This window comes from Panthera pardus, unplaced genomic scaffold, assembly GCF_024362965.1.
Source record: "Panthera pardus isolate Hobbes unplaced genomic scaffold, ASM2436296v1 HiC_scaffold_12, whole genome shotgun sequence".
Taxonomy (NCBI): domain Eukaryota; kingdom Metazoa; phylum Chordata; class Mammalia; order Carnivora; family Felidae; genus Panthera; species Panthera pardus.
The window spans coordinates 67,391,654-67,403,822 of record NW_026526677.1 but is presented as its reverse complement, the minus strand read 5'-3'; the positions used below and the strand labels follow the sequence as shown (position 1 = coordinate 67,403,822).

The window sequence follows — 12,169 nt, the reverse complement described above, 5'->3', positions numbered from 1 at the left end:
ACAATTGAAAAAAGCAAGGAATCATGAACAGGAAATTTAACAGTTTCCTCCATAGAGAGGGAGATAGAAATGAACAGTGATGGGCACCTGGGGTTTCTACTATATTGATAATATTCAACTTCTTAAGCTGGGTGATAATTATAGGGAGTCTGTTATATTATTCTTCATAGCTTGTATAGCTGATATAAATTATTGTGTATGCATGAATGACTTCACAGCGAATTTTAAATGTAATTTTTGTCAAAATACGGGGGGGCGCCTGGGTGGCGCAGTCGGTTAAGCGTCCGACTTCAGCCAGGTCACGATCTCGCGGTCCGTGAGTTCGAGCCCCGCGTCAGGCTCTGGGCTGATGGCTCGGAGCCTGGAGCCTGTTTCCGATTCTGTCTCCCTCTCTCTCTGCCCCTCCCCTGTTCATGCTCTGTCTCTCTCTGTCCCAAAAATAAATAAAAAACGTTGAAAAAAAAATTAAAAAAAAAAATACAAAATAATTATCTTCTAAGAATGTAGAGGTCCTCTCAGTATAAGTTAGGGAGTTTGGACTCTTTTGTCCTCAAGTATTTTAAACATTGAGGGCTACTACTAAGATCCAAAACAGAAAAATTAGGAAGAAAAATTTCTAACTTGATTTTTGGTCAATGCTCATGTTTATTAAAAGCGATCAGAAGGCCATTTTTGAGGGGAGACTGACACAGAGTTACTAATCCTCAAGGCGAATAACATACAATTGCTTAAAGTCCACCTGCTACCTGGACCTCTTCCTTTTTCCTTCCAGGCAAAAGATGAGTCCAGGTGAGAGGGGATTTCATCACCAACTATTTTAAAGTTCATTTTTTTTGTTGTTGTTTCTTATCTTTTCTGAGGAAGGATGTTGGAAGTTTGAAGGAATAACATACACGAACATTTGGAATGTTTTTGTGCTTAAGCAAGTAAGAACTTGGAGTCTGTGGGCCTTGGATGTTTCCTCACAGTAGAGCGTGAGGAGGCAGAGCTCACTGCAGACTCTGTGACATGCCTGTTCCAGGTACCAGAATGAGTCTCCTGAGAGCATCCAAATGGCCTTTCTCCTTTGTCCTCTAACTGCTCTAATCCATTCTTCATAGGATGCCAGTGTAAGGTTTATGGTAACAATAATTTTAAAAAAACATGTAATATAAAATTTTCCATCTTTACCATTTATTATTTATTTTACTTTTTAAGTTTATTTTGAGAGACAGAGAAAGCACAAATCTGGGAGGGGCAGAGAAAGAGAGGGAAAAAGAGAGAGGCCCAAGCAGGTTCTGCACAGTCAGCACGGAGCCCAGTGAGGGGCTTGAACCCACAAACTGTGAGATCATGACCTGAGCCAAGGTTGGATGCTAAACAACCTGAGCCACCCAGGCACCCCTTAACCAGGTTTTAAATGTACAGTTCAGTGGTATTAAGTATATTCACATTGTTATGTAACAGATCTCCATAACTTTTTCATCTTGCAAATTAGAAACTTTTGTGTAATGAAGAAGTCCCTGTGAATCAGCATTCTACTTTCTGTTTTTATGAAGTTGACCATTCTAGATAGTAAGTGAAATCATACAGAATTTGCCTTGTTGTGACTGACTTATTTCACTTAGCGTAATGTCCTCAGAGTTCATCCGTATTTGGCTGTGTCAGAATTTCCTTCCTTTTAAGGCTGAGTGCTATTCTATTGCATGTACATTTCACATTGTGTTCATACATTCGTCTGTCCGTGGGCATTTGGGTTGCTCCCACCTCTTGTCTATTGTGCATAATGCTGCTGTGAATTTGGAGATGCAAATCTTTCTGCCAGACCCTGCTTTCAATTCTTTTGGCCATCTGCCCAGAAGTGAGATTGCTGGACCATATGGTAGTTATATTTTTAATTTTTTGAGGAAACTACCATTTTTCCATAGTGGTTACACCATTTTAAAATCCCACCAACAGTGTAAGAGTAGGCTTTTTAAATATAAATCAGATCATGTCTCTTTCCTCTTGAAATCCTCTATCAGAACTTTAATTTTCTCAGGTTGGGAGCCTAAATAGTTTCTGAGGGCTATATGGTCCTGTGTGGTCTGCCCTACTTTACCTTTCCTGCTTCATATTTCACTACACTTGCCTTTCTTCAGTAAGCTCTGTCAGTCCTACAGCCCACTACAGTGGGCAAGCCCACTTCTTGCCCAGCTCAGACGCTTTCATGGTTGTTTTTCCTTTTCATTTGGAATGTAGCCCACCCAACTCTTTATGTGGGAATTCTGTCATTCTTCAGGATTCAACTCATACGTCATCATTTTACAAAGTGTCCATTGACTTCCTCTACTGAATAAGGTTTCTCCTTTGTGCTCTCTTGGAATACTTTCTCATTTCCTTAACAATCTGGAATTGTTTTGTTTATTTGTTAATTTTGTTTTGTCAGTCACTTCTACTAGAAGGGAAGCTCCATAAGAGAAGGAATGTTGTCTGTCTTGTTTATTATTGGATCCAAGAAGCTAGTGCCCCTAATAAACCTACAGATTATTCTTTGCTCAAGACTGAACAAGTCTTGTCCAAATTAAGGAAGGGGTAGCTATTTTAGGGTAAAGAATGGCATGCTTAAGAAGTTTCCCTGGATTTTTAATTTTTCACATCTTGATGAAACTTTTACAAGAAAGAAGAAGAAAACACACACAAAAATGAAAATGTAGCTAAGAATGGAATGGACCAAGACAAATACAAAGTGAGGCCAGAAGTTGCCCATAGCTTTAAGAGCTAAGTTGTTTTGTTTTGTTTTGTTTTGTTTTGTTTTGTTTTGTTTTACCATGAATAGAGAATGTACACCAACTGACCTCTGTTAACCTTGCCAAGTCTACCAGTTTATGAAAGTCCAAACTATACAGAAGTCTAATCTTTCAGACCCTGTTGTCATGGATGATAAATTTATCAGTTATATTTCAGATTTTGAATTGAACATCTCAGGCAATTTATTCTGCAAAATTCCTTGAAATGTTAGTTGCATGTTGCAAATTTTAAGGGGAGGTGACAAGCTTAGTTACACTGTAGCACATAAATGGTGATCTCCTTTTGGTAATATTTCTATGGCTCAGAATAAACTTAATTTCTGTCTAAGACAACTGTTTAAGGCTCTGCTCTGTATGAAGTCCTCTGGAGGAAACAATGTAAGAACCTGCCTTCAAGCATTTTAATATCTTCAGATGTTCTGCTCTGTTATCACTCCTCTCTGACTTTGAACCTGCTGTTCCTTTGCCAATACGCTTGCTGTTTCTTTGCCTAATGCTTTCTCATTTTGTAAGATAAATCACAGGTGTCCTATTCTCCAAGAAACTATCCCCTTATACCCCCAAAGCCAGATTAAATGTACCTCCACGGGAACCTATGTATACTATACTTTAATGTGGCATTTCATCAATTCTAAGATGCACTTTTTAATATTTAGCATCTCTAAAATCAAATGTGTCTCATCAATGACATCCTAGATTGATTAAATTTGTTATTCTCAGTTACTGAAAAGGGAGCTCATGGGAGCTGGGGCTGTGGTTCATCTTTCTAAATATTTTCAGTGTCTATTACAGTGCCTCAGTAACTCACTATAAGTGCTTAACAAAAGGACAGAGGGATAGAAAAGCTACAAACTCACTGATGGATGGCTTCATTATGAGAGAAGTGTAAAATGAAGATAAATAGAGGTTATATCTGTTTGGGAAAGATCAGGGGAGACCAGAAAAGTGGACATTTGAACAGAATCTCAAACAAAGAGAACGAAATTTCCCACCCAATAATTCAAGGAGCATCATTCAAGGCAGAAGCAAGAGCACAAACAGGACAGTGAGAAAGATGAGTGAGACTTGGGAAAAAAAAGTTGTTTGGCTAATTTTAGTGGAATGCAAATGGGTAAAGAAGTACAGTCAGAGGAATGTGGAGAGAGATTAAGAGTGGCGTGAATACTATGACAAAGTGTCCATGTTTTGTTCCAGAGCACAGAAAAGGGCTTTAAAGGGTGAGTGATATGGTGAAGTTGTGCTTAACTATGTGCCCAGGGGTGATTGGTTGAATGACTTGACTTGTGGAGAGAATGCAGATAAGAAAAGTAGATACCACCTTTCCACGCTACCCAGGAAGGGGTCCATATGGCATTGTTTTGCGTTCACATCATAACTTAAAGGAAAACTTCCACAATGCCTGGACCCTTTTGATGTCCTGCAAATGAAAGAGGAGGATGTCCTCAAATTCCTTGTATCAGGAACTGATTTAGATGGCACCAACCTTGACTTCCAAATGGAGCAGTACAGCTACAAAAGGAAAAGTGATAGTATCTACATCATAAATCTGGAAGAGAACCTGGGAGAAGCTGCTGATGTGGCAGCTGCAGCCATTGTTGCCATTCAGAACCTAGCTGATGTCATTGTCATATCATTCAGGAATATTGGCCAGTGAGCTATGCTGAAGTTTGCTGCTGCTACCAGAGCCACTCTTTTATTATTATTATTATTATTATTTTTAACGTTTATTTATTTTTGAGACAGAGAGAGACAGAGCATGAACGGGGGAGGGTCAGAGAGAGGGAGACACAGAATCTGAAACAGGCTCCAGGCTCTGAGCTGTCAGCACAGAGCCCGATGCGGGGCTCGAACTCACGGACCGCGAGATCATGACCTGAGCCGAAGTCAGCCGCTTAACCGACTGAGCCACCCAGGCGCCCCCAGAGCCACTCTTATTGCTAACCACTTCTCTCCTGGAACCTTCCCTAACCGGATCCAGGAACCCTTCTGGGAGCTGAGACTTCTGGTGGTTACTGACCCCAGGACTGACCACCAGCCTCTCACAGAGGCATCTTGTGTTAACCTGCTTACCATCGCTCTGTGTAACACAGAGTCTTTTCTGTGCTGTGTAGACATTTCTATCCCTTGCAACAACAAGGGGGCTCACTCAGTGGGTCTGATGTGGTGGAGTCTGGCCCAGGAAGTTCTCCACATGTGTGGCACCACTTCCCATGGGAGGTCATGCTTGATCTCTGCTTCTATGGAGACCCTGAAGAGATTGAAAAGGAAGAGCAGGCTGCTGCTGAAAAGGCTGTGACTGAGGAATTTAAGGGTAAATGGACTACTTTAGTTCGCTGCTATTTAACCTGAAGTTGCAGACTGGTCTGAAGGCTTGCAGCTGCCCTCTGTGCCTATTCAGCAGTTCCCTACTGAAGACTGGAATGCTCAGTCTGCCAGTGAAGACTGGTCTGAGGCTCTCATTGCTCAGGCCACTGAATGAGTAGGAGCAACCACTGAGTGGTCTTAAGCTGCTCTTCTGCAGAGGCAAACAAAAGGGAAATGAGGTTGACAGAAAGTAAAGTTTCTAAAAGTTGAAAAAAAACCAAAACTAGTTACTAGGTGGCTATCGCTTATTTAACAAACGTTTATTCAGCACCTACGTAGGTATTACAGCAATAAATAAGATTTAGTCTTATTTATTGAATCTATAAAGGTGAACCGTCAAACAAACAGGCAAAAATTATAAAATAAAAAGTACTCTGTGTGTGCACAGGTCGCTATCAGTCCTGACCCTAGTCGGGTTGGACACAGGTGTCAGGGGAAGTGGATCAATCAAAGAGGCTTCTGGGAGGAGGTATCATCTTAACTGAGCCCTGAAGGTGAAGAGATGGCAAAGATATCTGGAAAGTAGCAAGTACAAAGTCCCAGTGGTTATATATTACTCTTACTCTGAATTACAAATAATTCAGAATGGAATGGTAAGTTGGTGGGGTGGGGGGAAATGGAGAGGTAGGGAAAGGTTGCTGTGTTGATGTGGGGAGAGTCAAGAATGTAGTTGGAAAGGGAAATAAGAGGAAAGTGTAACATTCTGGGGAGAGGAAACAAGGGCCTGATGGGGAAAGGGCAATGGAGATGGAAAGAAGAAGAGTCCTTGCTGAAGCAGAATCCATTTAACTTACATTAGACTCATTCATTTGGCAAAATGTAGTAAATCCCTGAGACTTGCCATAGGGGTACTGAGATGACTACAATTATTGGATCACTGCCTTCATCAAAGAACTTGCAGTCTAATGTGAAGTCATTTTGGCTTTGACTCTGATGTTAGGTGTCATGTTCTGTTAATTGGGTTAGGTTGATCTTACTCTGGAAGTCATGAGAAGAGAAAGATGCTGGAGGATCATCTTCTTCTGTGTGTGTTGTGTGTGGGTGACCAGGCAAATGGCAATATCATTATTAGGCTATTTCCTTTTATACTTCCAGTTGTATTCTATGGCCCACCAAGGATAAAGGGAAACTTGCAGACCCTGACTTATATTTTATTTTTTAAGAGAAATAGATCATGAGTGGGAGAGAGGAGCAGAGGGAGAGAGAGAATCTGAGGCAGGCTCCATGTTTAGTGCAGAGTCCAAGGCAGGGCTTGATTCCACAACCCTGGGAGCATGACCTAGCCAAAATCAAGAGTTGAATACTAAACTGACTGAGCCACCCAGGCACCCTGCAGACCATGACTTTTAAGCCAAAGAGCCAGAGTATCTACCATTCTCAGTATAAATGCCTGATTCAGAGAATAAGAAATGCATAATATCTGAGAGACACTATCGTGAAGGATTAAGGTAAGGGTTATGAGGATAGTGAGGTATGAATCCTAGCTTCTTCACTAGTTGTATCACCAGTTTATTTAATTTTTCTTTGCCTCTAATTTCTTATCTATAAAATAGGGTAAATAAAACAGTAACTAATTCATAAGCTTGCTGTAAGGATTAAATAAATGAATACTTATGAAGCATAGATACTTATGTATGCCACATCATAGGCATTCATTCATCTGAAAGATGACACTATGAGTTCCCAGCAGGGTACCAGGACAAGAAAATGAGAAAACTTTCTAGCTTTTCTTGATTTGGGGCTTACATCTTGAGGTTTAGTAAGCACACAACAGCATTCTATAATTGTGTGTATTCAATTGCATATTCACATACCTAAATTAAGTATAAAAATGGCTTCCCAGGAGAAAATTATATTATCTGGAGATTAAACAACTATAATCAAGCATGTGTTATGAAGTGACTTTATCTGAGGAAATATTAATATTTTTATAACAGTATCTGGTTGCCAAATAATCCTCTTTGATTAGAACTTACTGATAATGAGATCAGAGCCATAACTTCTGTCTCAATCCTTCACCTGTTCCATGTTCCAGAGTCACTGAGGCTGGCTCATCATGAGGGGCTCTGGGACAAAGGCAGCTAGATAAGAACAGCTAGATGATTCCAAACCCATTTGTACCACCCCAGAGATAATTTGGAGTGGTTGCCCACTTGGGCCACCTGACATCTTCCCATGGAGACAACAGCTGTTCATGTTTGCTGCTGGGTAAAGGAAGCATGTTGAGAGGAAAAAAAAAAAAGAGAATTCAGACAAAGAGCTATATTTTAGTGTCATTAGCACTTGCGTCTGTGACTGTTTCTCCCTTCCTGCTGGACAGTGATGGTAATCAGAGGCAGAAGAGACCAGCAACCTTGGCTCAGGAGGAAGCATGGATAAAGAGGGTAAGATGGCCTTACATATGGAAAAGAAACTGAATATTAGAGCAGTAGAGGCAAGACCTTTGCAACTCAGTGTACATCCTTTGGAGAGTTTGCACTGATCTATATGTGATGCTATGGTGCTTATATGTAGCATGTAGGAAGCTGGCTGCCTGCAATAGGGGTAAGGCTGAGTTGAATCTATGTATGCATGCGTGTGTGTGTGGTGGCTCTTCTGACAACACTTAGAAAGATGAGTGTTTAACACTGACCCAAGAATAGGAAGAGACTCAGATTTCTTAAGCATCAATCAGTAGTCGGGCCTGCTGCCAAGGCCTTTACACATACTTTCTCGTCAATTTCTCATAGCAACACTGTTATAAGTATTATTAGCCCAGTTTCGCAAATGAGGAATCTGAGTTTCAGAGAGCTTCTGTACTTGCCTGAAGTCGTGTTGTTGATTAGTGGCGGGAGCAGAATTTAAACTCAGGACACTAAGGTGCAGGGAATTTGCCTCACTTGACTAGGCATCCCGATGAAATAAACATTTCATCTTTTCCTGGCACCAGGCACACTGAGAACACGCTTCTAGCCTTCAGCTGTAATGACACTCATAGAAGTTGGAGCAGTTGCCCAGCTGGCAGATTGAATCAGACAGTGACTGCCCATAAGTTCTTACTGTCCTCTCTCGAATCCAGTGGCAATTATCCCTGCAGAATTACTCAGACTGTATTTGAATTTGTGCTTCAAATGGACAAACTAATTGTCGAGATTGTTCCTAAATCATTGCTGTGATTTCTTGGTAACAAAGCAATTTGACTTCCAACTCTCTTCTTCTGTAGAAAATTCCTCCCTAGCTCCCCCTCCTTCACCTGACAGCTGGCAATCACCCTGCATCCTTCAACCAGCTCTCAAAGTTAACTCAGCTAAACTAGGAGAAACCTTTTCTAGGGCAGGGGAATCTTCCCTCAACACAAAGCTTACAGCCCACTGAACCTTCTTCATTAAAACAAAGCAAATACTTGCTCATGTCTTACATGTTCTATTTTGTTAATTATTTTTATTCTCAAAATAATTCATGAGCTCAAAACAGGAAATTCATAATCACCCAGAGGCACCACTGTCAATTCAGTGTGTATTCTTCTAGACTTCTTACCTGCCTTGCACACACATTAAGATATTTTATTGTGCTTATCAAGGTTGGTACACATGTCTGTGTGTCCAGCTGCTGTCTGGGGGTTAAGAGAGCCTTCAGTAAGATTACTTGGGATGGCCTTACTTATGTGCTGCTCTGCTCAGTACTGGCCAAGTAGGGGAAAGAAGGGAACTCATTCAGTTCCCTTGTTACACGTCACAGTTTGCCCTCCTCTCAATACTTACTTGAGAAAGCCATCAGCTAACTAACACTCCTTCCCAGGTGCCTCACACCCCAAATTTTAATGATTCTCCCCAAAATAACCCTACTTCATAACCTGTACTACACATGGACCAGTTTTTCACTTCATTATTGAAAATCTTATATGGTACTTTTCAGTAACCAGATATCCTATAGAATCCCAACAGGTTTCTTGAGCACATGCTACTTTTAGGATGTGCTAGGTGTGTAGATTACCCAAGAGTCCAAGGAACTTAGATCCCCACCAGCTATAGTTCAGTTCAGAAACATTTATTGTTGGAATGTTTGCTGCTGGTGGTACAATAATGGACCAAGAAGTCTTTATGTTGGGGCACCTGGGTGGCTCAGCTGGTTAAGTGTTCGACTTTGGATCAGGTCATGATCTCATGGTTCATGAGTTTGAGCCCCATGTTGCACTCTGTGCTGAGCTGACAGCTTGGAGCCTGGAATCTGCTTCAGATTTTGTGTCTCCCTCTTTCTCTGCTCTTCCCCCACTCATGCTCTGTCTCTCTCAAAAAACAAATATTAAAAAAAAATTAAAAAAGAAGTCTTTATGTTCTCATGAGAAAAAAGGTACATAGATGTTTAAAAAAACAAGAAGAAGAAGAAAAAAAAGAGATTCTCAGTGTGTCAGTCATGAGAGCACAGATAAAGGACACTTGGCTAAACCTGGATGTCCAGGGAAAGCATCTGGGAAGAAATCATGTATGAGTTAAGTTTGAAGTCTGCACAATAACCAGGTGCAACACATTTGGGGATATAATCCTTAAAAATTTTTATAAGTAAGTTAAAAAAAAAATCTGTTACCATAAAATAATCATAGGTGATATTAGGTGACCACTTACTAGGTCACAGCCTCTTTACTAAGTACATTTAATGCATTGCCTCACTTGGCCTTCTCAAAAATTCTGTGAGGTAAGTACTAGTCTCATTTCATAGATGTGAATATCAAGTCCCACAGAGTTTGATAAGTTGCCCAAGGTCATGTAGTGCATGATGGACCTGGGTATTGGTCCAGGCAGTCTCTCCAGAACCTGCACACCTAGCTACTATTCTGCAGTTGATGTTTTGGAAAGTTATTCTAATATGATGGCCTATGGAAGGGAAAGATGACAGACATATTTAGCTATAAATGATCATTCACATTTGTTTCCATTTTGCTGACAGCACTGATAGTCTGAAGAGTTCATTCTTAGGGACCACTTTTTTTTTTTTTTTTTTTTTTTTTTGATGACCTAGACCTGCAAAGAGCAAAGGACTTGACAGTTCCAGAAAGGAGAGCATTAATATTGGGCAAGTAGCTACCACGTGCCAGGAATACAGTGTCTTATTCAATGTTCATATTTTTCTGTATAGTATACTATAATTCCTAGTTTATAGCTTCAGTCAATCCAGCAATTTGACAAATGTCCCCCATCTAGCAAGTGGCATAAGTGAGATTTGAACTTATGTTTCTAATGCCAGAATTCATGCACATTTCACCATATTGGGCTGCCTCTTGGAGTCAGATGGCTAGCTTGATTTGAAACCTGCTTCACCATGTATTTTGCTTTGGAGACTCTCTGATCCTGTTTTCTCATTTGGTAATCAGAGTGATAATACCGTTGTTTCCCAATTTTTTATTTTAATTTTTTTAATGTTTATTTTATTTTTGAGAGAGGGAGAGAGAGAGAGTGCGAGTGGGGGAGAGGCAAGGAAAGAGAGAGGGGGAGACACAGAATCTGAAGCAGGCTCCAGGCTCCAAGCTGTCAGCACAGAGCCTGACGCAGGGCTCGAACCCAGAGGAATTATGAGCTGAGCCGAAGTGGGGCGCTCAACCGACTGAGCCATGCAGGCGCCCCTTATTTTCCAATCCTTGAAAATTATTTGGGATAATGTTTCTGAATGTACTTTTGTAAATTACAAGTAGCAATCTCAATGTGTGACATCTTATACAAATTCACTTTACAATTCCACAAATCCATTATTTTCCCAGATCATAGATCTCTGGCCCCATTCTGACTTTCTCAGAGAGCTTAAGCGCTGTCCAATCATACAGTTACGTCTCTTGGGTGAGCCTGGCCTTCTCTAGGTCTCCGGCTTAACTCAGAATTTTAGGAAAGATGGCTTGCATTTCCTATCATGCTGTATCTCCAGCATCTTCAGTTATCAGATGGAGGGCAGCACTGAGCTAGAATAAGTTCCCTCATGATTATTTAAACCATCAGTTCTTTAAAAAGGATCTTAAGATCCGTTAAATATTCATGAAAGGAACTTCTTGGCAGTTCCTCCATTGTAGGTAATTACAGAGGGTTTAAAATATCTGACGTTGCTTGGGAGAACACAAAGCTCTGTCAGCTGCAAGCAGACAGCTGATTTGTAATTTAATTAACATCCTGGCTTGTCCTGTTCTTTGTGGCAAAAAGTGGAAATGTATTTCCTTTCATTTCTGAGTTTTGTTTGAAAAAATTCAAATGGAGCACCTGGGAGAGCTTTTCATCTCTCAGATCTGTCGTGTTACTTACATCCTGCGCCAGTCCTCCAAACATTCCTCTTTCAAGTGTCCTTTGGGCCAGCTGTATTGCTGATTGTGGGTCATTGGTTTGTGTTTGGTTTTGTTTTGGTTTTTTGAATGTTAATGTCATTTGGGGAAGATCTGGGTGCAATCAGCAATCAGTGAGCTCCAACCCAGTTTTATTAGCTCTGTGAGTAATGGATTTTGAAGAGAGATTTGGCCACAGACTATCTATTCAGTGAATGTTGATTGAGATTTTCTAGGTAGCAGGTGCTGAAGGTCAGCAGTGACCTGACTCCATGGAGGTTTCAGTCCAATAGAGGAGGCAAACATTAAGCAAATGATTGTAGAAATTAAATGTAAAATCAAAATGTGATTTATGAAAAATCAGTACAAGGGTACCCTGAAATTGGGTGAGGCAGATTGGTGTGGTATGGAAAGACAAAGGAAACCAGGACACCTCCTTCTGGAAGTAGACGTGAAAATCATGGCTGGTTGGTCTTGTGCTTCTTTCTCTTGTTGTCCTCCTATCTAATGACCCCCTCCCACCCCAGATTTATCACATACATGTGATTCTAGACAAATGGACTAGGATAGTGCCAGAAAGGATGCAAAGGGGGAAGAGAAACTTCCTCTAGCAAAAATATCATTCAGAGAACTTATTTGAAATTAAAGAAATGAATGTAATTACCAATCTGATCACTACATTAAACACTTTTTCTATCTTCTCTCTCTTTCTTTCTTTTTATTCATATTTTCCCTCTAGAGAGGGAGACAGTGAGTTGCA

At 40.6% G+C, this 12,169-nt stretch overlaps 1 protein-coding gene and 1 pseudogene across 18 annotated transcripts in view; both read left to right on the top strand.

Moving 5' to 3' along the window:
• DLG2 (discs large MAGUK scaffold protein 2) overlaps positions 1-12,169 on the top strand; it is a 2,072,859-nt gene that overhangs the window by 1,039,629 nt on the left and 1,021,061 nt on the right. The window lies entirely within an intron of this gene.
• LOC109267391 (40S ribosomal protein SA-like) lies at positions 4,071-5,575 on the top strand (annotated as a pseudogene).